At 40.9% G+C, this 24,056-nt stretch overlaps 1 protein-coding gene across 5 annotated transcripts in view; it reads left to right on the top strand.

Annotated features, from left to right (window-relative positions):
* Positions 1-24,056, top strand: part of SPOCK1 (SPARC (osteonectin), cwcv and kazal like domains proteoglycan 1) — a 725,931-nt gene that overhangs the window by 565,943 nt on the left and 135,932 nt on the right. The window lies entirely within an intron of this gene.

The raw sequence follows: 24,056 nt of genomic DNA, 5'->3' as shown, positions 1-24,056 counted from the left end.
ATCAACAAAATGGCCCCAGGAATGCAATGTGTGCCATAGCCCTTGGATTACAAGTTTTGAGTTCTTGGGTTGGGGCTCTCTGAAGGAAGCTCAAAAGTCTCTAGCCATGCCTTTTGGAATCCCAGACCGATAGTTCTCAAATACAAAACAAGTCACTGACATTTTGCAGCTGAATTATAAAATTAATGTAAGTTTATGTGAAGGACAGAGCAGTGCAAGCAGGTGATGACAGTGGCTGCATTTGCACTGCAGAATTAATGCAGAATAACACCGCTATAACTGTCTCTGACTGAGAAGGCTAAATATCTCACAAAACAGCTAATCCCAGGATTCCATAGCATTGAGCCATGGCAGTTAAAACAGTGTTAAGCTGCATTAATTCTGCAGTATAGATGCAGGCCTAAAGAGAAATGTAAGAGTTCTGACATGAATGTTCCAGGTTTTATACCATTCTCTTATCAACCCTAAGGGTTTTTTCTCTTTGAAAAATCTAACATAAAGGAATGTATAGCACAAAGTATAATACAACAAGTTACTTTTTCAACAATGCAACAAGTAACAGCAACTGGTTATTTGGAAACACTGTAATAAGTAAAAGGAATGGATTATTATTTTTAAAAAACAAACTTTCCAAGCTTTAGTTTTTTGTGGGGTTTTCGGGCTAACTTTCCAAGCCCTAGTCCACTGATTTGCTGATTCTTGGTGGGAGAAAAGTACAAGGGAATGTGCTTTAGTTTACAGTTATTGATCAAAAGATGAACATTTAATTGGGTTACTCTTCATATAAAGCACATTACAATTCTCTATCCCCCACTTCCCCCTGTTCATAAATCCTGATATGGCTAGGATAATTTTGGAAGAACAGAGCAGAGAAATTGCACTCTCTCCCTTCCTTCTTTCCCTCCCTTTCTTTCTTTGCCCACACACCACACACTCTTACAAATACAAACACACACAAACACATACAAACACAGAGTTACTTTAGCTCTCATAATCTGCTCTTTATATGCCCTGCTGCATGCCCTTATCAGAAGGAATATCGTATTAATAAATCTTTGGTGACATTTTAAGCTCACAATTTCATTCATACAAGAAGAATAAATTCTAATAACGCTTACACTGATAAATTCAATTTGACAGGATATATGGGTTCAGCAGGGCAATCTTTTGTTTTGGTTGAATCTCCAATTAGTTAATTCTGCTGTGCAGAGCACATTGTGGCATGTTTGCTCACTTTCTAAAAACTTACTGCTTGGATGCCTGAGACAATAATTGTTTTGGAGTGGAATCTGTCAGGGCCCAAGTACATATTTTATCTTCAAAATGAATAACCATGTGTATGTGATTTGTAGCTGTCTCGACCCTGCTTCTCTTAAATCTGTTGAAGGTATCAAGGTTTCTTCTGCCATCCAAGATGGGCAGCAGTGAGTAGAGATTAGTCTCCTTATTCCTGTACCCTAAGATGGAGGTGTCCCTTTGATTCTCACCACCTTGTTTCTATTGCTAAGCAAAAACATATTAGTAAGAACTGGCTAGTGGGAATAGCATGCATTCAGTGCATCCTACAGGGTATCTGGTCAGAACTACTTAGACCCAAAATTCTTGATCACCTACTGTATGTTTCTGGTGACTGCATACTAGTTTCCCTAACATTGCCCTTGATACTTGCTGATATGCCATCCACATATATCCCTAAGCCCTACATGCTGCTCATGTGTAGGCCACAAATGTGTAGCTACAGGAGCTCTTCGCCCTGGCTCTGCACTCCTGAACTAGCTTAACCCTGACCATCCAGTGTTGAATGCAGAGGTTGGAAGAGAAAGTTCTCCTTAAGAGCAATTACTTATTTGGACCTCATGTGATCTGGATACAGGTTGGTTGGAGGTCCAATGTGCAATGTGTGCTCAGGAGGAGAACCTCTGGTTCAGAACTTGATGTTCCAATCAAATAGGTGGGAGCAGAATTAGCCCAGGAGCAGAGTGTCATGGATAGGGCAACCATACAGTATGAGTCCCCCTCATGTGGTTATACGTGAATACCTTACATGTGAGTAACAGGTGCACGTGGCTCCTTTTGTTTCCACAAACATGCACTCATATGTGAGAAGATTCCATGTTCATTGTCTCAACTTAGCCCTGTAAAACCAGTGATTTTGTGTCTGGCCTGCAGAACTGTTATTTAATTACCAGAAGTGTCTTCATTGTGCTGAGCTGGTATGAAACAATAAATCTCTCAGAGATTAATTTCTTTTCTCAATGAGTATGTCAGATGCAAGTTTCCTATAACTGAATTTTGCTGATAGATGATGTTGTATTTCCTTTATTTAATGAGGAGCTGAATTTGTGAAATCTATTCAGACAGGACCATACTGCTAATCAGAAATAGAAGAGCATGCTGAAATCATTGCATCAGGAGTGGAATGTTAGCAAGAAGATAGTACACTTGAGTTCTAGAGCCAAAGATATGAGCATCATGAAAATGTGGCTTGCCAAACTGCTGCATAAATTCCGTACAACTGAGGTAGCTATGGACTAAATTCTGTTGTTGGTCCTGACAAGAGTAGATTCACTGAATCAATGGGATTAACCTGTGTGTTTAATTGAATCACTTGGTCTGTTCTAGTTGAGATTAATGAAAAGTATTCAGGTCTCTGTGCATTGTTTCACTTCTATCTACCAGGCTTTGTGTATTATTCTGCTTATATTTACTTAGTTGAATGTAAAAATTACTCTAAATTAATTGTGAGGGTGCCATTATATCTGCCATTTTTGTTGTTGTTGTGTGCTTCAAGTTGTTGCTGATTTAGGATAGCATTCCTAAGGCTATCATGACGTTTTCTTGGCAAGATTTGTTCAGAGGTAATGTGCCTTTTCCTTCCTCTCAGGCAGCAATGGTGTGAGTTTCCTAAGGCCACCCAGTGGGTTTCCATGCCTAATCAGGGATTCAAACCCTAGTCTCCAGAGTCAGCCAACACTCAAACCATGTACACCACACTGACAGCTCATTTAGATAATCATTTAACTTTTTTTTCTTCAAAAAATTATGCAAACTTTTAGACTAACGCTTTGTGTGTTTATCAAAATCTGTTGGATTTTGGACATGGTTTTACATCTCTGAGATTTTAGAATTTTGATATCAATTGCCCAAGCTCACCCAATGGCTTTACTTGGCTGAGATGGGATTTGTACCCTGATTTCCAGAGTCATCCAACACTCAGACCACTACACTACACTAGCTCATACCTGCCATTATGCTTAAAATTACAACTACAACTGAAAAAAGACAGACCCCATATGGAAGTTATTTCTTTGTGTTAGGATTCCAGAAAATACTACTGGAGGATGTATGTCATTTAAACAACTATATCAAATAGATCACTCAGCAGAAATACTGTCACTCAACTGATCATACTCACATATTTCCACTGTGGTTGGAGATTACAAAGCAGGAAAGTTGTGTGTAAGATATGGTCTTTGATTGTTCAGCTTTGAATGAAAAACTGACTATAGAATGATTTTAGGGCAAACCATTTATGCTGGAGTCTTGGAGCTTCTGCCTCTAGGAACTTGTTCCACATGGATAAGTTATCTGGCCATATTTTTTTTTTAGGTTTTTTGTTTTTGTTTTTGTTTTTTACTTGAGGATCGGTCTGAGAAGAGGATGCAAGACAGCCAGGTATAAAATAATCAGGCTTATCCTCCATACCCAAGGTGAAGGTTAAATAAATACTGTTGTTGCAGCTGCTGGCCCTACCATGCTCTGTTTTGCTCAGGTGGCACTTATTGAAGCGGTGGCTGGATATGGCATCCTTATTTAAACCTCTGCAGCATCGTGTATTGTTGTGAGCATTGGATTGTGGCTCTGGAAAGCAGGGTTCAAATCCCTACTCAGCCATGAAAACCTACTGGGTGACCTTGGGCAGGTCGCAGTCTCTCAGCCTCAGGGGAAATCCCCTCTGAAGAAAGTTGTCAAGAAAATTCTGTCATAGGGTCACCTTAGGGTCGCCATTAACACAATGCACAATTACCCTGGTGACACTGGACCTTTAACCAATCTGAGTCCAGTCCTGATGTCACTACAGAGCTAGCAAGGATACAGGATATCTAGTACAGTATGGAGCAAAAATGATTGACAAGTGATTTGTATCACCCCATGTTTCTGTAGGATCATAGAGTTGAATGGTCCTCCTGGACCATTGAGAAAAGCCCCAAGACTTTGGAGAATCCCACCACATACCCCTGCTTGCTGGTACTTTTGCCAGCAATTCACTTATGAATCAGGCGATCTGAGCACAGTTTCCCTGGGAATATGGGAAGTGGTAACTGATTTGCCTGGCAAGAAGCAAAGTTATACAACACTAGTTGTAAAGATTTATGTGATTGTTCAATAACTTGGGGTTCAATCCTATCCCCAGCAATAATAATAATAATAATCATCATCATCATCTGCCACTTCACATCTTCCATAGATCTCTTGCAGCACTTACATGGCAGCTCCACTGAAAAGAGAAGAAATGGCTTAGCAGCGTTGCTCAGCAGATTGAGCCTCAAGTCTACAGAAAGAAAAACCAGACTAATAATTTACTTTAATTACATAGTTCTTCATTGCATGAGCAGCAAATATCAAAAAGCCATTCACATAATTATTATTTTACTTAAATGGCAAGATGGTTTAAAAAAGGAAAATTAAAAAAGGATTCATCACTGTAATGATTAATAATTTTTTGTATTCTTCTGACATTATGCAGTAAAATCTGTAAGGAGACAGTTTTCTCTGGTATGTGTTTTTTAAAATTGAATTCTGATCAGTCTGAGAAGCAAAATCCTCATTTTGATATTATATTACTAATGCAGGGATATTTTTTTTTAATTTAAGTGAAAGCCAATGCTTAGTTCTCATATTTCCTTTTTCACCCTCCTTCTGACACATGTTCTTTTAAATATATGAAAACATTGTCTGTGTTTCATTATTTACAACAGTAGCAGACCTTGCTGATTGTTTTAGTGATCAATTTCTAACTAAGCTATTGAAAGGAAGGCTTGTTTGCGGTCAGCTCAAATTCATGTTTGATGCCCATTCAGACAGTATGTCCCTGTTTTTTCTAAATCAAATTAAACACAGGATTTTTTTTCAGCCAGGCTACAATTTGAAGAAACTCGGGTAATCTAATAAAATCAAAGAATCACAGAATTGGAAACAGTGTTTATCATCAGGAAATTCTTCCTAATATTTAGGTTGAATCTCTTTTCCTGTAGTTTAAATCCATTGCTCCATGCCCTACTCCAGTGATGGCAAGGCTTTTAGAAACCGAGTGCCCAAATTCAAAGGTGTTACTTCACTGGGTGTTGTTATTATTATTATTATTATTATTATTAACCTTTATTTATAAAGCGCTGTAAATTTACACAGCGCTGTACATACAATCTTTTTAATTGGACGGTTCCCTGCCCTCAGGCTTACAATCTAAAAAGACACGACACAAAAGGAGAAGGGAAAGGTGGTGGGGAAGGGGCCTCTCTAGTAGGATAATACATATAAAATACATAGCAATACAGGAAATGATTCAATAAAACAAACAACAAAAGAACAACAAAAAGCAAGTGACAATTATGCAATGCCTGGGAATGCTTCTCTGAACAGGATGGTCTTCAGCTCCGTTTTGAAGTGTTACTCAGTGCTGGGGGGCAGCTCTTCTGGGGGAAACAGGACTTCCAGGGGACAGGACTTCCGCCTTCTGGGGCAGAACATCCACTTTCCGGGGGTGGAATTTCCAGGGCCAGGACTTCCCCAGAGACAGCTGAAGGCCTGGGAGGGTGGAGAAAAGAAGAGGAACAGGGGTGTGCTTGTTTCTCCTCTTTCCCCCACCCTCCTGGGACTTCAGCTGCCTTCCTGGAAACAGGTGTGTGCCTGTTTCTCCTCTTTCCCACCCTCCCAATGTCATGGTCAGTCACGAGGAGGACTCAGAGGATGACAAGGAGGAACCTGAGAGAGTGCCAAACCTCAGCCCTGCCTTGCCAGGTCCTAGTTCTGCCCTGCCAAATCTCAACTCATCCCTGCCAGGTCCTGGTGCTGTTGAGTCTCCTTCAGTGGATGTTGTGGATCAGCAGCCTAACCTTGCTTCAGCAGAGATGCCAGGCCTGAGAGATGTAGAGCAACAGCTGGACTTTGAAATTCCTAACCTCAGCCAAAGGAGGACAGAAAGGGCGTGCCTGCGAGGGTGTGTGTGTGTGTGTGTGTGCTGGCAGCAGTCCCAGACACCCGGGCCTTTAGCTGTCTCCGGAAAGGCAGCTAAGGGCACAGGAGGGAGGGGGTGAGGAGGGACACCTGTTCCTACTCTTCCCCCGCCTTCCCGTCTCTCCACGTGCCCCCAGAAATGGCTTTGCATGCCATAAAGGGCAGTCATGTCATAGGTTCACCACCACGGCCCTAGTCTCTAGGACAGCAGAAAATTAGTTTGTTCCATCGTCAATATGGCATCCCTTCAAATAAACAAACCATCATGTCACCTCTTAACCTTCTCTTCCCCAGGCTAAACCTACCCAGCTCCCTAAGCTGCTCCTCATAGGGAATGGCTTCCAGAACTTTCTCCATTTTTTGTCATGGGTTTCTCAGATTCATAGTCTACCTTTTACTCTGATGTACAATGTTTGTGAAGCCATCACTTGTATACATGTGTCACTGATGAGGAGTACTGGATGTCAGTTCTATAAGTTTTTATGTCAGTTTTTTTAGTTTTGCTTGAGTGATTGTAATAGCAATTACCCAATAATAAATTTAGGTGACAATAGTCAACATTTGTCTTGTAACTCATAACATAGGGATCAAAATGATCTAAAACTGTAAGGCACAACTTGTTTATGTTTAGTTATATTTGTTAATTTGATAGTGACATATCTTTTGTCGTTTATTGATGTTTGAGAAAGAGAGAGAGAGAGACACTAATTGTGTTTTAATAAGAATGATTTTTTTAAAAAAGAAAACTGTAAGGCACAAGTGTAGCTTTGGCTTTTTCAATTTCTTTGACTTATCTGAACCCAAAAGAATGTCACTAGAATATTTTAGCAGAGCGGGAAAGAAATGCATAGTACCTGGATCATATTTCACAAGCATCTGTTCTAGCAACTTTTGTGCCAGGTGCTAGACTAAACTTTCAACAAGCAATCTCTTGAGTGACACTCCATTTGGTTCCAAAGAGTTATTATATAAGATGATAAAGGGCAACAATTACAGGATGGCCCTTAAGGAAGGAGGGCTGGCTGTCTCAAAGGAGTATTCCATGGAAAGTGGTGAGTTTTTATATGGAAACCACTCTACTCTACATATGTTTCTATATAACTTCTGGGATCAGAATACAAATAATGCTTCTGCCCGTTTCCTTTTAGATTTCACTTTCTTTAGTATTTCTCAGTAGTATTATACTGTAATTTCAAGATACCAGGGTATATTTGCATGATCGGGTTTTCAGTTTTATCTATACAGTTAATATTAGTGCAGTCTTTATGGGAAGTGTTTATGTGATTATGACAACAAAAAGTCAAGTGGCAGAACTTGAAACAATAGCTTTGAACATTTATTTCTCAATGCTGAACATTAGAAATTGGAATGTTAATTTGTTGCCATTCACACTAATAATTAAAATCATTAATTATGTTCCCTAGTTCATTACTTAAGTCATTATTTAGTATACAACAGAAGTCTCGAGATTAACAAAGAATGAGTGTTACCCATTGAATAAGGAAGTGGGTGAAAAGTAGAATGTGGGAAAGGATTGAGGAGGAGAGGGAGATTTTTTTCACTCAGTTATCCAAGTGCCCAGCACTGTGTGAGCAATACATCCAGTGAAAGAGTACAAAAGGTTTCATAGGCGGTTTACAGTCCGCCCTTTTTGGGTGGCCTGTTCCCGCCCCTTTCCCTGCTGGATCGGGCCTCAGCTGCCACAGTGGCAGCCTCTGAGACCCCAATCCGCCATTTTCCAGGCCGCGGGGAAGCAGCAAAAGGCCGCTTCCCCGTGGCCTGGAAAGGGGTGTCCTTGGGGCTTCATGCCCCAAGGACACCCAACAGTGGCGGGGATGAAGAGAAAGGGGCTGCTCAGCTCCTTTCTCATTCATGCCACTGGCGCAGCCATGTAAAGGCTGTTCCAGCGACACAAACCTGGAAGGAGCTCCAGTTCGGAGCTCCTTCCAGCGCTGCGGAAAGGGCGCCCCTGGCGCCCTCACCCGGCGCCAGGACATCACTTCTGCACTGCTCCGTTTGGTGGCAGTGTGTTCGTGATGTCCCAATGGCAGTGCCCATGTAGAATGGGCGCCGCCATTTTGTACGTACTAGGTATGTACTAGGGTTAAGGCGTCTTTTCCTAACCCTAGTATGTACCTAGTACATAATTTTTACCTGTCTGTAACGGGCCATAGCTGATCATTCCCAGTAACAAGACACAACAGAAACCAGAAGAAAGTCAATAAAATTAAGAAGAGGAGAACTAAACAGAATTATAATTTGCCCTATCATCTCCACCCAGAAAAAAATTCAATATTTCCATAAGAACAATAAAAATGAATGGACACACTAGCCTTCAACTCTAAAAGGTTATAATTCTAAAAAGGCACGCATTAGTCTAAGGTCTAATCTGCACTACAGAAATTTCTGCAGTGGAGATGAAGCCTGTGTCTGTAGATCTGCGGAGAGATGTTGTTAAGTAATTTTCCCAAGTTTGGGCAAGTATCTCTAAGCATGTCCAGGTCTACTTCCCAGCGCCTATGAAAGAAAGAGATAGTTGTGCAGGAAGGGCTGTAGATCACTGGTTAGTGATAGACAGTGATGCTGTGTTGTTATCTGTTCTGGAAATAGAATACTGTTCCTTGCTACCAGTCTGTTGCTATTGATTTTTTCTTCACTTTAATCAGCTGTTGGGTATTGTATGCCCAAACCCATTAGGAATTCAATAATTTAAACCAAGAATTCTCAGACTCAAATTCTTTGTGTGCACACATCACCAGTAGCAGTATTTCCTCAGTTGTTTATAGCCAAGAGCCCCTTCTAGAGTGATAATACCATTGTCAAATAGCAGCATTTTGGGTGACTTCTGGGTTTAAAAACATGGTTAGCAGCAAGCAGTCAATATGGAGACTCATACTGATAACATTCATCTAAAAATTTTCTACCTATAAAAGAGATGAAAAAAATGGAATGAGGGTGAGGTGGAGGTTTATTTTACAATGAGCAAAGAGCATGTTTGTGCACACTTTTCAAACATGCTGATTCTTACCTGTCTGCATCTTTGAAATGTACACTGCCTTAGATTTGTGCACATCCTGTCCCCACTAAATTCATCACATGCCACATAAATTTCAAGATTTCAGAACTAAGATAGCCCTCAGTGATGCAAAATGTATTTTTTCATATGAAAACAGGATTCCAACAATTTTTTTCTGTTACTTAGACCTGAAACAGACAGGCAAAATGATGCAGCTTTAGGCAGCATTGGAGGCATGCCATTTACACAACTCATGCCCCAAATGCAGCTTGAAGCTGTATTGGGGCTGCACCAATAAAAAAGAAACATGCTAAGAAGGAGCAGACAGAATCCACTCCTTGTGGTGGCCCGAATTGTGACAAGGTACATGCAGTTGCTATAGTCCTGGTGCAAATGGCACCAGCGCAGCCTCATGCTGCTCCTTTGGGCCCATCTGTTTCAGGCCTTACTCAGCTTGACTATGGCTTAATTTTTCCCCAGTTCATTTCATATGTACAAACTGCAGACTTCCATGTATTTCCCAAGGCTGTTTTTAGGTTTCCATGACCCCCAGGACCCCCCCCCCCCCGGTTAAAAAAAATCAAAACAATCCCCCTCCCAATGTTCTCTACATTCACTTGGGATTTTAGAGGATTATTCTGCCATGTTTACATTCCTCCCTGTGCCATTTTAGGTCCAGGGAAGTCATTTTTCTCAACAGAAAATCATCCAACAATCTAGAGCAATCTCATTCTTTTCCTTCCCTAAGACTCCATTCAGTTCTGGCAGAGCAGACTGCCCTACTGGCGTTTCTATGTCAAATCACCAAACAAGCTCCTGCTAGAGGTCAATTCTGTCTGGAGTACCCTTTCAGTTGAGTGTGTGCCTGAACATCCTCAGAGCTAAGCGGCCGTATTTGAGAGGGGGGGTGCTCTGGAAAAAATCATGTGCTTTTTTCACAAGCAGTTTCCTTAATTCCATGGACTTCCTTCCTTGATTCCATGGGCTTCTCAGGCAGGCAGTGAAGAGAAAGACAACTCTGGAAGGTGATGTTCTATCTGGCGATACATAGCAAATAGTGGCTTCTTCCTCTGCCAGTGGTTGAAGAGTGTAGTGATTATGGGGGTAGGAAAAGAGTACACTGTTTTTCTTTTTGTGGAGTGGATATCTTTATGCATGATCCAGGCATGTCTGCTTTTTAGGTTGACAGAGCACCACCTCCATTAAATCAACCAGACAGGAGAATTTATCTATGTGAATACTTCCCCTTTCCTTACCTAATCTGTCTCTGGTGATTTTAGGGGCTTGAGGATGTTCAGAGCATGTGTGTGATTATGGAAGCCATTATGAAGGCAAATTTTGCCTTGGTTTCAGTGCATGTACAGTGCATGTACAATGCTCTAGAGTCCCAGAATAGCAGAGACAGAGCAAGTTTGCCAAGAAGTGGAGAAAGCTCATATGATGGGCTTTGGGTGGGGGGGAGCCCATGTGGTGGGTCCTTGTACTAAACATGGAAGTTTCAGGGAGGCATCCTCAGAGGAAGAGTAGAAGGGCAACTTCTAAAAAAGGCATTCCCCCCCCCCTTCAACATCATCTGAAAGAAAAAATGAAGCAAGACACAAAGAAGACTATAGTATAGGCACTTCTAGGTCATTTCTCTCCCCCTCCCCTGCCATCTTTGTGGTTTTGGCACCAGAAAGTAAACTGCAAGTCAAGAAATGGAATATATTGTTTGTGGAGAGCTTTAATATTATGTAAAGCAAGTATGATTTTCTCACACTTCTCTAAATGTTTTCTCTGTTTTTTATGGATTCCTTTATTTTATTTATAGTTCTTGTTTTACCAAAAATTAAACAGCATTCGGGGGGGGGGGTGAATAACAGTACTACAATTTAATCAAAATCAAAATATAAAAACACAACTGAAAACACATCGATAAAAAATAATGCCTGATGATGTGAAGCCCCTTCAACAAAAACCCACAAGCCAGAGGCCTTTCTGAATAAAATTTGAATGTTCTATTTGTAGTGTAGCTCAAATTAACAATTATCTATGATGTCCCACTTTGCTTATAGCAAGAGTTGCTCTGAGATAGGACAGTTCAGTCACAGTTGGAACTGCCATCCTTCGTTACAAAATTTAAAAGCCTTCTCACCAACCCTGGTGATCCTAAGATTTTTCCTGGAAAAAAATCCACCTCTATCACATGACCCGTTATACTGAATTAACAAAAAAGAGAAGAGATGGCATTAGGGAGGTCTAGGTGGCAATAAAACAGTTGATACCAGAAACTGAAATAGGTAGAGAGATAGCAAAGAATTAGAGCAAGGGATGTCTTCTCTCTCTCTCTCTCTCTTTCTCAAGCAACTATGGGGCACTTCTGCTAGCATATTCAGATCCTCGGGGAAAGGATTTCTCTTGGTCCCACCCTGCCCTGTTCTCCTTTTGGTGGCAGGGAAAGACCTTTTGCTTTAAGCAGGCTTTGAATAACTAATTGTTTGCAGGGATTTTAATATTTGCATGTTTTTAAATGATTTTATATTGTTTAATATATGTATTTAAAAATGATGATATTTAAATTATATTATAATTTTATTAATATGTTTTAGATCATTTTGTTTTCTTGTTTGCAAGGCACAAGAGAAAGGCAATATATAAAATAAATAAATAATAGTAGTGTTGACAAGAAGGCAGAATAGCTGGAACTCTTATGTAACACTTTCTGCCTATCAAATGTTGACAGCATCCTTCCATCAGAGCTCTTGGAAAAACATACATAATATCATCTAAATTGTGTCATTTTATCATCCTACACACATGCTCCACTGAGACAAAGAAGTAAGGATGTAAGGTCTACTCAGTGCAATCAAATCACACAAACCAAAACTACTGGTAGATCTATATTTACAGTATATCAGCTCTTCCATATTCTCCATTCCTGGTCAAAGCACCTCGCTGTTGTGCCTATCAGAAATGAAGTTCTGCCACACTGTTTCCTGCCCTCTTTAAATACTATCAAGAGATTGATAAAATCAGTATTTGGACCACTATAGGACACAGTGATTTTTTGTTCTATAAATCTGGTCAATGCAATAGATTGCTTATATGGGCAATTTGCCTAGTTTACTTTTATGCACTGAAATGTAATACCCTGTCCATGGTGGACAGGATATTGTTCAAATGTAACTATCTGCCTTTCCCTCATCAGTTCACTAGTCAACTATATTTAATGGCATGATCAATAATAGTTAATGCCTTTCCTTTTGATTTCAACGGAATTTCTTTGAATTGGATTATTTATCTTGAAGCCATCCAGAATGCAGTAAATGGGTTTGCTCTGTTTCAGAAGGCAAGGAAGAAAAGAAGTTCCTGGAATTGAAATCAACTTGTCATGAGCCAAAATGCTGCAAGATAACATAAACCTTTAGGATTTCTTCTAGGAAAATATTAACAGCTTCTAGAGCAACAGTTTTATCACTTGTAAGCCTTATAGAATACAGGCTAAGGGCCCTTTAGATAATGTACACCAATTCAGCCTCAATTATTTGATCATTTCCCCCTTTCAATACCAACATTACATGGTGGCATGGAAGCCAGGTACAGACATATATAAATCTACGAAAGTCTATAAAAGCTCATACTGCCAATTTCTTTCTTTCAGTTAGTCTCAAAGGTGCTACAAGATCTCTCTTCATACTGATTCTACAGACTGACACAGCTATATCTTTGAACATTACATGGAACATTTGATAAACATTTTTGTCTCCATGCCCAGCTTTTAATGGCCTGAGCCTAGAAAGTAACAAATTATCTTCTGTAAGCAGATGATCAAATTCTGAATGGCCCAAATGGCAATGTAATACAGTAATAGGATGATGGTTCCAATCAATAGGACTTTCATTATGATGATACTTTCATGACATGAATTTAATAAATTTTGTGAGATTCACCAATCCTCCATATCAAGATACTACCAAACACTTTAAAAGCAAATTCCCATCAATTATCCTTTGTAAATGTGTGATATTTTGTTAATAAGTTTGTGAGACCATACTTTAAAATCTATGAGTTTTCAGCTACTTCGATCATTCCTCCTCCCAGCACCTAAAATGTAGTGGGCAGCTGCCCAAGATTACAGGTTGCATCATACACTTTTGCTGTTGCTGCCATATGCCTGTCATCAGTGATGTTAACACCAGCAGAATTGTATTCCCTAGATCCCACTGGAAATGTGATTCTCCTGGGATCCTGTCAGCAGTGGAGACTTCATTAATGCTCAGGATTTGACGGAGAAGGGTCCAGAAATGTTCAGGGAGGACATGTGGCCTATATGTTTTCTGCATCTCTTCAGATTGGGTCCTCTGCCTTATTTATTTATTCATAGAATCATAGAATCATAGAGTTGGAAGAGACCACTAGGGCCATTCAGTCCAACCCCCTGCCATGCAGGAAATCCAAATCAAAGCATCCCTGCCAGATGGCCATCCAGCCTCTGTTTAAAGACCTCCAAGGAAGGAGACTCTATCACCCTCCGAGGGAGTGCATTCCATTGTCGAACAGCCCTAACTGTCAGGAAGTTCCTCCTAATGTTCAGGTGGAATCTCTTTTCCTGTAGCTTGCATCCATTGTTCCGGGTCCTGCTCTCTGGAGCAGCAGAAAACAAGCTTGCTCCCTCCTCAATATGACATCCCTTCAAATATTTAAACAGGGCTATCATATCACCTCTTAACCTTCTTTTCTCCAGGCTAAACATCCCCAGCTCCCTAAGTCGTTCCTCATAGGGCATGGTTTCCAGACCTTTCACCATTTTTGTCGCCCTCCTTTGGACATGCTCCAGTTTCTCAATGTCCTTTCTGAATTGTGGCGCCCAGAACTGGACACAATATTCTAGGTGGGGCCTGACCAAAGCAGAATACAGTGGCACTATTACTTCTCTTGATCTAGACACTATACTTCTATTGATGCAGCCTAAAATAGCATTGGCCTTGTTAGCTGCCACATCACACTGTTGACTCATGTTCAACTTGTGGTCTACTTGGACTCCCAGATCCCTTTCACATGTAGTCTCATTCAGCCAGGTGTCTCCCATCCTATATCTGTGCTTTTCATTTTTCCGCCCTCAGTGCAGTACCTTACATTTCTCTGTGTTGAATTTCATTTTGTTAGCTTTGGCCCAGTTTTCTAGTCTGTTCAGGTCATTTTGAATCTTGATCCTGTCCTCTGGAGTATTAGCTACTGCTCCTAATTTGGTGTCATCTGCAAATTTGATAAGTATTCCCCCAATTTTGTCCTCCAAGTCATTGATAAAAATGTTGAATAGAACTGGCCCGAGGACAGAGCCTTGTGGGACCCCCACTGGTCACTTCTCTCCAGGATGAAAAGGAGCCATTGTTGAGCACCCTTTGGGTTCGGCCGGTCAACCAATTACAGATCCATTTAACAGTTCCTTTGTCTAGCCCACATTTTACAAGCTTGTTTGCAAGAATGTCATGGGGAACTTTGTCAAAGGCCTTACTGAAATCAAGATATACTATATCCACAGCATTCCCTTCATCTACCAAGCTGGTAATTTTATCAAAGAAAGAGATTAGGTTTGTCTGGCATGACTTGTTTCTCTGAAACCCATGTTGAGTTTTTGTGATTATGGCATTGCCTTCTAGATGTTCACAGACTCTCTGTTTAATGATCTGCTCCAGAATCTTTCCTGGGATTGATGTCAGACTAACTGGACGATAATTGTTGGGATCCTCTTTTTTCCCCTTTTTGAAGATGGGGACAATGTTTGCCCTTCGCCAGTCTGCTGGGAATCTCTCCTGTTTTGCAGGAGTTTTCAAAGATTATTGCCAATGGCTCCGATATTACATTTGCCAGTTCTTTTAATACCCTTGGATGAAGTTCATCTGGTCCCGGAGACTTAAATTCATTTAGATTAATAAGGTATTCCTCTACTATCTCTTTACTTATTCTGAGCTGAAATTCCTCTATTCTGTCCTCTGCTCCATTATCCTCAGGTTGAGCACCCTTTGCCTTTTCTGAGAAGACTGAGGCAAAGAAGGTGTTGAGTAATTCTGCCTTTTCTCTGTCTTCTGTTAGCATCTTGCCATCTTCTCCACGCAGTGGCCCTACCATTTCCTTCTTCTTCCTTTTGCTGCGGACATATCCAAAAAAGCCCTTTTTATTGTTCTTAACCTCTCTAGCAAGCCTGAGTTCATTCTGCGCTTTAGCTTTTCTGACTTTACCCCTACACATGCCTGCTATTTCTTTGAATTCCTTTTTTGTGGTTTCCCCCTTTTTCCATTTCTTATACATCTTCCGTTTCAAACTTAGCTCGGTTGAAAGTTCCTTAGTCATCCATCCTGGTTTCTTGAGACACCTCCCGTTTTTCTTTCTCACTGGAACTGTTTGAAATTGTGCCTTCAGTATCTCCCTTTTGAGAAAGTCCCATCCGTCCTGAACTCCTTTATCTTTTAGTATTTCTGACCATGGAATCGCCCTCAATACTTCTCTAAGTTTACTGAAATCCGCTCTCCTAAAGTCTAGGATGCGTGTCTGACTATGCCTGGCTTCTCCTTTCCACTGTATTACAAACTCCAGGAGAACATGGTCACTTCCACCTAATGATCCCACCACTTGCACCCCATTAACCAAGTCATCCTTGTTGGTTAGGATCAGATCTAAAATAGCTGACCCCCTTGTTGCCTCTTCCACCTTTTGGACCATGAAATTGTCTTCCAGGCAAGTGAGGAATTTGCTAGGCCTTGAGGATTTTGCTGAGTTTGACTTCCAGCAAATATCAGGATAGTTGAAGTCGCCCATCACTACTACATCTCTCTTTTCTGACTGTGTGGTCATCTGTTCTAGAAAGATATCATCCAATTCCTCAGTCTGACTTGGGGGTCTGTAGTAGACTCCCACCGTAACATCCTTGTTCTTTCCCTCCCCTTTAATTTTTACCCAGATGCTCTCCACCTGGCTTCCATGATTGATGTCCTGGATCTCTTCACTGGTGTAAATATCTCTGACATATAGTGCTATTCCTCCTCCTTTCTTGTTTGACCTATTTTTCTTAAAAAGCTTATACCCCTCTATTTCCACATTCCAATCATGAGACTCATCCCACCAGGTTTCAGTGATGCCTATTATATCATATTTACTTTGTTGTACTAGGAGTTCGAGTTCATCTTGCTTATTTCCCATGCTCTGTGCATTAGTGTAGAGACATCGCAGACCATGGTTCCCTTTTACTTGCTGCCTGTGCAAGTTTTTTTGCCTCCCACTGTTGGGTCCTTGCACTTTTTTTCTTGTTTCCTCTATGTCAGTTTGACTATTTTCGCCATCCCTTTCGCCTTCCTTAATATTGTCTCCCTTCCCCTCGGAACTCAGTTTAAAGCCCTCCTGATCAAGTTCTTGAGACTGTTGGCAAAAACATTTCTTCCAACTGGCGTGAGATGCAACCTGTCTGTTGCAAGAAGTCCTTCCTCATGGAACCGCAGCCCATGATCGAAGAATCCAAATCCTTCTCGGCAGCACCATCTGCGAAGCCAGTTGTTCACATCCGCTATTTTCCTCTCCCTTCCTGGACCATGCCCTTCAACTGGCAGAAGAGACGAGATGACAACCTGTACATCCATTCCTTTCAGCTTCCTACCAAGCGCCTCGTAATCCCTTTTGATGTTCTGAAGGCTGTGTCTTGCAGTATCATTAGTTCCCACGTGGACCAAAAGGAAGGGGTATTTGTCAGTAGGCTTGACCAGTCTTGTTAGCCTCTCTGTCACATCCCGGATCTTTGCACCTGGAAGACAACACACCTCTCGAGACATCTTGTCAGGCCTACATATCACTGCTTCTGTACCCCTCAGCAAGGAGTCCCCCACTACGACCACACGCCTCCTCCGAGGCTTAGCAGCGACTGTTCCCTCGGGTGGGACTCTCAGGCTCCCCTGCTCTGTCCCTGAAGTCTGTCCATGCTGCTCTTCTTCATCCTCCTTGATAAGGGAAAGAGCTTCGAATCGATTCTCTAGCTGCAAGCTCCCAGAACAATTCCTTCTTGGCTTACTTCTCTTTGTGACATTCCTCCAGCTGTCTGCCTCCTGTGTATGGCAAGTGACCTCTTCCACCCTAGCATCTTCCTCTGCATGGTACTCATCCAAGATGGTTAGTTCTATTGTGTCCAGGAAATCCTCTTGTTCCCTAATATGCTGAAGTGTAGCTACTCTTGACTCCAGCTGCTGCACTTTCTCCTCCAAGAGTGCTACCAACTTGCACTTGGTGCATGTGAAGTTCTCGAATTCTGTAGGCAAGAAGAGAAACATCCCACAAGAGTTGCAGGTGACTACAGCAGATCCCTCGTTGTCCATACTGCAAAGTCTTTAGTAATGACTATAACAGTCAATCTACTTGGAATACTACTTTAAAGGAATGTCCTGGCTGCTATCTGATACTTAAAGGCAAGGTTCTATTTCAATATCTGATTCTAACCTGATGCCACTTGAGTAGAGTGTTGAGTTAACGAAAACTAAAACTAAAATTTTTGGTATATAAAGCTAGTCTGCTAGCTCCGCCCCCTTGTGACTCACAGATGTGACTCACAGAAGCTCCACCCCTCAGCAAGAGCACACGGTCTCAGCACCACGGTCTCAAATGGCTGCCAAGCAGCTCTCTCCTTTTCCTCTCTCTGGCCGGACTGCTCTGGAAGGCTCTGGAAGTTGGTATTTAAAGCTAGTCTGCTAGCTCACCCCCTTTGGACTCACAGATTGACTCACAGAAGCTCCACCCCTTCAGCACGAGCACACGGGTCTCAGCCCACGGTCTCAAATGGCTGCCCAGCAGCTCCTCTCCTTCTCCTCTCTCTTTGGCCGACTGCTCTGAAGGCTCTGAAGTTGGAATAGAGTAGTCGCTAGCCCCTTGTGACTCACAGATGTGACTCACAGAAGCTCCACCCCTTCAGCACGAGCACACGATCTCAAGCACACGGTCTCAAAATGGCTGCCAAGCAGCTCCTCTCCTTCTCCTCTCTCTGGCCGGACATTCATTCCGCTTATATGCTACCTTTCTCCCAAATTGAACCCAAGGTGGCTCACAAAAGATACTTTAAAAACCATACAACTTTTAAAAACAGAACTAAATACATCACATCAATAAAACAGTTAAAAATACAAAATCATTAAAAACAAGTTAAGCTAAAAGTATGAAACCATTAATTCTATTAGGTTCGTATGGAGAGATACAGTACTTTTTTCTCTCATTTATATCCTTCATATGCAGGGTGACAAGATGTCCTCCTTCTTCAGGACATGGCCTACATTTCAACCTTCTATCCTGGAGGAATTTCAAAATGTCCTTCCATTAGAACATGACTAAGAAGCATGAATTCATATTTATAAGAATGGTTTGAGCTTTTACTTGGTCATGTCTTACATCAGTGGTCTCCAAACTTTCTTGCACTACCTCTTGGATGACAATTCTAGTGCACACGCACGCATGCATGCACACACACACACACACACACACACATGTATTTCTTGATATTAGGTCTACTGTTCTACTGCACATTCAAACAACCAATCTCAGTTGCTGCTCTTTTTGCCACCTGGTCACCCTGGAGGCAGCAACCAAATAACTGGCTGAGTAGTGATTGAGAAGCCTCTCACTTGTGTTGGCCTTATGGTAGAGGTGTCACTTGTGGCAGAGGTGTCACTAGGCATGGAGGATGTGGGCCACACTAGGTGACACCTTAAGTGAGGTGATACCACAGGCACCATCTTGCAGCATTTTGGCTCATGACGACACCATGGTTGTTCCCTAATGGGACTTAGCATTAATGTACCTTGTAGGACTCAAGGGGCTCAGTGGAAGAGAATTTGTGCCTAGAAAGTGGGACAAACACGGCCTCTCCTTTCTCCTGCCACTAAGCTTCAAACACACTCTGGGTGAAGAGAAGGAGGCATGGCAGGACTTTCTTGGTTCTTTTGACATCTTGGTATGACCCTAGTGTGAGGAAGACTGCTGTCTGCCATTGACGCAAGATCCTCCAGCCTCAGGAGTGGGGTGCATGAGGGATCCAGGGATTCTGCTGCAGGAATCAGACTGTCTCAAAATGGCACTGCTCCACAAGAGACATCCAGCACAAGAATTTTCCAACCACTACTCTTTGTGAAAGATGCAGCTAAGGGAGTGAGCTCAGGTGGGGAAGTGAAGAGCAGGGGACACCACCACATAAAGCAATCAGCATGGCTCTGCAGTGGTTCAAAGGGTCCTTGAAAAGAAGTTTCATGCAACCCTCATCCCCATAATCATCCTAAAGGCCTTTAGTTCCCCTTGTCTTTCTTGCACAGCAGTACTTTGACTGAAAGATCCCTTGCAGCCCCCTTCACCCCTCACCACCCCCTGCTGCCCCCTTTCCTCCTCACCACCCCTCTGGATCTGTCCACCTGCCCTAGGGTGGGGCATACAGTCCACTTTGGGAATCACTGTCCTATATGTTTCTGGAATGTCTGCTATTTTGTGATGCCTTGTCCTCCTTTTTGGTGAGGACCGTGTTCTCCTTTTTGGCGAGGCTTGGAATATCGAGCATGCTGTAGCCCACTATTTTGTGACAGCATTATTTGGCTATCTGGTTGCGTAATGATCAAACAACTGGCAAACATAGTATTATGAATATCTCATTTCACAGTTAGACCTTTCCAAATTTCTCTTTGGCTCATATTTCATTGTAATCTTTTTTGACTTTTCAGAGAGCTAAGTATAAAACTCAAGGGCCCAGAAATTCTTACAGCTTGAATAGGATGGATTTTATAAAAAAAATTGGTTCCTAATTCCAGGATATTATTAATTCTGTTTTCCTCATCTTCATGCAGCTATAACGTTGTCTGTGCCTGACACAGCACTTGATAATGTTACACCAAACATGTTGGCAGACATCATGTTCATTTCAAAACAAATACTCTAAACACTCTCTTTCTCTAAGTATATGCCATTGTAGGTGTTTTATTCTGGAACACTTGCTGTCTAATCAGCTTTACTGAGTTTGAAGCCAAAACTTGGAATTGATCCTACTCTTTTTAATGCCTTTTTCTCTCGGAGGGGAAATAAATATTTTACCAAAGGGAATAAATTAAAATAGTTTTGTTTACTTTCAACAGCCTTCAAAGGAGCTGTTTTCTGGGTATGAATGGAACGGTCTGTTACAGGAACAGGAAACAGAAGGGAAGGGTGAAAAAGTTGGCATTTTCATCTCTTTCATAGGTTTCCACACACAAAATTCAGAAACAATGACCATAGCAGACTCTAAAAATGTCACTTCTGAGTGCTTAGCCAACATTTCACATTCTTCTTTTGACCCAATCCAACTTGAGACACCACAGAGAATTCTGTTCACTCATAATTCAAAAGTGAAAGCAACAATTTTTTACACATAATGGCATTTCACATTATGCATTTTACAGATCCCTATTCAGTCATCCACTGCAGGGTTAACATGTGAGTAGAGAGAATATGTGAGTAGAGGGAGCATGCTATTCCCACCCACCACTCACCCCCATTGTTAATTTCTTCATGTGGAGAGCAAAAGTCTGGAAAGGAAAACTTCCACTTCATGTGAAGGCTTCTCATATACTCTGGTACCCTTGGAGATTTGGGTCCTTTTCAAGCTATGGCTTTCTACATGAAGAGAATGACCTCAGGGGATGGAACTGGCTTGTTCCTTCAGTTGATTTATTTTAACCCTCTTTTGAATGCCCAAACAGTATTTAAGTGTCCTGTTAAGATATTGGGATGCAAAGAGGAAGGGAGGGAGGAAAAGAAAAGAAAAAGATCTTGATAAATGCATACATTATGAATGTACATATGTTCAGGACCTACTATGATTAGATCCTACTCCTAATGAGTGTACACAGTGGCAGATCTGTGTTTTCACCTTTGCATGGTGGGGGAAAAACAGTTCTTAGTATATCTCCAAGTACTGTTTCCCAGCTAACTTTTTCTAGTTATATGCTTATGCTGTTCAGAGTTCACAGTCTTATAAACTAATGTTATGGCCATTCAAAAGAGGTGTACTTCTCAGGGTGGCAGTAATGACTGTGATCCAAGTTTATTGTGATGGTTTGTTAACCAACATTAAGCCACACTTAAGCATGCTCTTCTGTCCAAAGCTCATACACAATGAAAGAAAGGGATGGGACAAGGAAGGAGCACTTTTTCCTAATATCTCTGCTTCATAAACCATGGTTTGTGCATATCCTTCATATGATTCAGTTTCCTGCATTAGGATTCTGAAGTAAAATTACCAGAAGAAATTTCAGTAGAAATGGAGTTATAGCGTCATCTGTCATTAAGATACATCAATTGATAAAAGAAGAGTTATACATTTGTGGAAGAGACTGGCCATTCAAAAATAGTTAAAAGCAGACACTCATTTTATTGCTAAGCTATGCTGAAATACTTTGATGAAACATGATAACTAAGTATGAGTTTTATTAATAAAAGCAGCAACTCTTTGACCATTATAGGATAATAAAATTGCTAAAATAATTGAGGTCCAGTCCTTCAAAATAATGACTACATCCTTCAAGAAATTAATTCATGCCTATCATCCAAATCACAGTAATCAAACTAGTATTGTGGCAGAAACTAGAACAGGAAAAAATTGCTGAGTCCAAGCTGTGTTAAACAAAACAAACACTGTGATATAATAAATAGAAGTCTTTATGGGTTGTAACTTTAACAATGATTCATGCTGCATAATAAACTTTTTATGGGCCAGCATCTGTTCATACCTCAACTGCTTCAAATCAGAAAGTTAAGACATAAAAATTGTATCCTATCTTAACATTAGATTGATCAGTGAGTAACTCTAATGGTGACATATAATGATGTATCTTGATGTCAGTGGATCTCAGTACTGAAACATTTGAGTATGATAGGAGTAAAATTCTGATTCTTAATTCCTTTAGAAAGCTACCTTCTTAAAGCATGTGCCTTACTCTCAAGATGTGACCTCCTTTGTCCTAAATTAATTGTCTATCTCATTTAGATTATAATTCACTTAAGCAAAGCCTTAAGCAAAGCCTTGACCCTGGAACCTCTTAAAAGCATAATAAAAGGAAGATTATAAATGAACTCTTTCTTGTTACCACATTGCCATTTCCGATTTCCTTTCAATACACATAATTATTAAAAAGCCACTTCATCACTTCTTGGCAGCTGGCACAAGGGAGAAATATAAATGAAGTCACAGCATCACACCACAGTTTCACAGGAAACAAATTTAAACAAGCAAAACGAAATGATTTCAGAATAAATAAAACTTAGTTCTGGTCTATACAAACCTTTATATTTGTCAGTAGCTTTGAAAGTGTGTGTGCTGTAAGATTTCCATAATTCAGTTAGATTCATGGCCATTGTTTCTGACCATTGTTTCTGAGAACACTACTGCAAACACTACAGTCCTGTGCATGCTTATACTGATCAATGGTGTATGATCCCTAATCAATATGTCTAGGATTGCAGACTAACAAGTGTATTTGTTTGTATATATTCACTACACTTTAGCCTATTGTTCTTTCTTCAAGTAGCTCAGGGGAGATTACCCAGAATATTCAAGCAGACTCCCATCCAGGCACTGACATACCATCCAACTGTCTTGATTTGGCAAAGGCAGTCTCAATTAAACCTCGGCCAGCCTACATTTTCAGCTACACTTAAAACATCACAGTTTCTCACTCATCCTTCCACTTTTCCTCTGACCGTAACTTACTTCAGTTGCTGCAAATGGATTTCAAAGTGCAAAAATAATTTGTGCTCAAATAACAGCATGAGGGAGAGAACAGGGGAGAAGAAAAGAGGAGGGAAAGAATCTTGGTTTCCCTGTAGGCCCAGGCAAAAGCAAACTGCTGCAGTCTTTCCTAGCTTGTCTGCTGTTCTTCATTGATAACTTTTGCCACGCTGACCACACTCCGATGTTGTTTGGCCACATGTAATCTGATTTTCATCCATGAAATGTTGAATGACCAGTTTTTTAATTGCCCAATTTCAGCAAAGTGGCTGCCTCATGTACCTTCCCATCATGCCAAGTGATTAAACAATTAGGTAATACCACCTTACTACATGTGCTACTTCATACAGTGAAAAGAGGTTACATAGGATAGAAGGGGAGTAGAGTGGCAGCACCAAAAAAAGCTAAGAGTGTGAAAGAAGAGACAAACCTCAGGCTTAAAAGTAGTCATTTATTATCTGAACTACACACAAAACATTTTGATCAAACATTCTGTGTCTTAATCTGATTCAGCCATTAAAAAATTGACATGAAGATATTCTTTCAAACACAACTTAGGGCCTGAACAGGCAGGCCAAAATAAAGCTGCTTCGGGTCACTTTGGAGGTACAGTATGTTTTTTAAATGACACATGCATCTTAAGAGGCCAGAAGCTGCGCCAAAGCTGCGCTCCAGTCCTTAGGACTATAGTGTGTATTTGGCGCGGCTTCTGGCCAAATCATTTAAAAAGAATACCTCCAAAGTGACCTAAAGCAGTTTTATTTTGGCCTGTCTGTTTGGGCCCTTAGTTTCAGTGTTAAGTCTGTTAAATAATGTGAGTAACCAATGCAACATATACAAATGACATTAATGATGCATTAACTCATGGATTTATGTACTATAGGGAATTTACCTAATTTTAGAAATGGTCCAGGAGCAGAGAAGCATTTTGGCCAGTGAGAAAAGTAATCCAAGATACTTTCACATTAAACTTTTATCGCATGGCTGTCAAATTCACCAAATATTATTATTATTATTATTATTATTATTATTATTATTATTATTATTATTATTATT

Source organism: Sceloporus undulatus, chromosome 2 (genome assembly GCF_019175285.1).
Source record: "Sceloporus undulatus isolate JIND9_A2432 ecotype Alabama chromosome 2, SceUnd_v1.1, whole genome shotgun sequence".
NCBI classification, from domain to species: Eukaryota; Metazoa; Chordata; class Lepidosauria; order Squamata; family Phrynosomatidae; genus Sceloporus; species Sceloporus undulatus.
This window is presented reverse-complemented; position numbering and strand designations above follow the sequence as displayed.